A 2,616-nucleotide genomic window follows, 5' to 3' on the forward strand; every position below is an offset into this window, starting at 1 on the left:
GACAACCACCTCCGTTCTACCTTAGATTGGGTGGATATCTCTTGGATCCCTTAATCGGAATCTTCGTGGTATAAGCTAGAACTGATGGCGGCATTCAAGAGAATCCGGAAGGTCTAAACCTTGTCTGTGGTATTCTGAGTAGGATTCAATGATTGAATGACTGTTAGCTTGCCATGGAAAGGAGTAAGAAGGATTGGATGAAGACAATAGGAAAGCAGAGAGACAGAAGGGACAAAGCATCTTCATACGCTTATCTGAAATTCCCACCAATGAATTACATAAGTATCTCTATCTTTATCTTTATGTTTTATTCATACATCATCCATAATCATTTGAGTTTGCCTGACTAAGATTTACAAGGTGACCATAGCTTGCTTCATACCAACAATCTCTGTGGGATCGACCCTTACTCGCATAAGGTTTATTACTTGGACGACCCAGTACACTTGCTGGTTAGTTGTGCGAGGTTGTGATAAATAGTTGATTTACAATTGTGCGTACCATGTTGATGGCGCCATTGATGATCACAATTACTCCCACCAATGTTCATCTTGATCTTCAAAGTGTTCTTGGTGTTAATCTTGACATTCATAGTATTCTTGTATGCATCATGTGTTTTAATCCAAAATTTTTATGTTTTGAGTCATTTTTGTGTTTCTCTCTCTCCTCATTAAAAATTCAAAAATAAAAAAATATCTTTTCCTTATTTTACTCATAATTTTCGAAATCTTTGGGTTGACTTAGTCAAAAAATTTTAAAATAAGTTGTTTCTTGTTAGTCAAGTCAAGATTTTAATTTTAAAAATCCTATATTTTCAAAATCTTTTTCAAAAATCAAATCTTTTTTCATTTTTCAAAAATTTTAAAAAGTAATTTCAAAATCTTTTTCTTAATTTCATTTCAAAATTTCGAAAACTTTACTAATAATTAATGTGATTGATTCAAAAATTTGAAGTTTGTTACTTTCTTGTTAAGAAAGGTTCAATCTTTAAATTCTAGAATCATATCTTTTAGTTTCTTGTTAGTCAAGTAATCAAATTTTAATTTTAAAAATCAAATCTTTTCCAAAATATCTTTTTCAATCGTATCTTTTCAAAATATCTTTTTAAGTCATATCTTTTTCAAAATCAATTTCAAAATCTTTTCTAACTTCTTATCTTTTCAAAATTGATTTTCAAATCTTTTTCAACTAACTAATTGACTTTTTGTTTGTTTTACTATTTCTTATCTTTTTCAAAACCACCTAACTACTTTTCTCTCTCTAATTTTCAAAAATTCCTCACTCTTTTTCAAAATTCTTTTAATTAACTAATTGTTTCAAATTTTAATTTTAATTATATTTCTTCTCTCAATTTTCGAAAATCACTAACTATTTTTCAAAAACAATTTTCGAAATTCTCTCCCTCTCATTTCTTTCTATTTATTTAGTTAATTACTAAGACTTCTCTTCATCTAAAAATTCGAACTCTCTCTTCTCTTCTATGTTCGAATTTTTCTCATCCTTCTTCTATTCTTTTCTTCTTCTACTCACATAAAGGAATCTCTATATTGTGACATAGAGGATTCCTCTTCCTTTTCTGTTCTCTTCTTTTTCATATGAGCAGGAGCAAGGACAAGGACATTCTTGTTGAAGCAGATCCTGAACCTGAAAGGATTCTGAAGAAGAAGTTAAGAGAAGCTAAAGCACAACAATCCAGAGAAAACCTTACAGAGAATCTCGAAAAAGAAAGAGACATGGTCGAACCCAATAACAATGGTGGAGGCACAAGGAGGATGCTTGGTGATTATACTACACCTACCTCCAATTTTTATGGAAGAAGCATCTCAATCCCTGCCATTGGAACAAACAATTTTGAGCTGAAGCCTCAACTAGTTGCTCTGATGCAACAGAACTGCAGGTTCCATGGACTTCGATCAGAAGATCTCTATTAGTTTTTAACTGAATTCTTGCAGATCTGTGATACTGTTAAGACTAATGGAGTAGATCCTGAAGTCTACAGGCTCATGCTTTTCCCCTTTGCTGTAAGAGACAGAGCTAGAACATAGTTGGACTCACAACCTAAAGATAGCCTGGACTCTTGGGATAAGTAGGTCACGGCCTTCTTGGCCAAGTTCTTTCCTCCTCAAAAGCTGAGCAAGCTTAGAGTGGATGTTCAGACCTTCAAGAAAAAGATGGTGAATCCCTCTATGAAGCTTGGGAAAGATATAAGCAGTTGACCAAAAAGTGTCCTTCTGGCATGCTTTCAGAGTAGACCATTTTAGATATATTCTATGATGGTCTATCTGAGCTTTCTAAGATGTCACTGGACCATTATGCAAGTGGATCTATTCACCTAAAGAAAACGCCTGCAAAAGCTCAAGAACTCATTGACATGGTTGCAAATAACCAATTCATGTACACCTCTGAGAGAAATCCTGTGATTAATGAAACGCCTCAGAGGAAGGGAGTTCTTGAAATTGATGCTCTGAATGCCATATTGGCTCAGAACAAAATGTTGACTCAGCAAGTCAACATGATTTCTCAGAGTCTGAATGGATTGCAAAATGCATCCAATAGTACTAAAGAAGCATCTTCTGAAGAAAAAAGCTTATGATCTTGAGAACCCTGCAATGGCAG

The 2,616-nt window shown here is 33.8% G+C and overlaps 1 non-coding gene across 1 annotated transcript; it reads right to left on the reverse strand.

The window, feature by feature from the left end:
• Nucleotides 1–2,135: 2,135 nt before the first annotated feature.
• On the reverse strand, nt 2,136–2,238 carry LOC127747999 (small nucleolar RNA R71). Its single transcript, XR_008009942.1, has one exon. It is a non-coding gene; the product is annotated as a small nucleolar RNA R71 (small nucleolar RNA).
• Between the last annotated feature and the right edge of the window lie 378 nt (nt 2,239–2,616).

Source organism: Arachis duranensis, chromosome 5 (genome assembly GCF_000817695.3).
Source record: "Arachis duranensis cultivar V14167 chromosome 5, aradu.V14167.gnm2.J7QH, whole genome shotgun sequence".
In the NCBI taxonomy this organism is placed as follows: Eukaryota; Viridiplantae; Streptophyta; class Magnoliopsida; order Fabales; family Fabaceae; genus Arachis; species Arachis duranensis.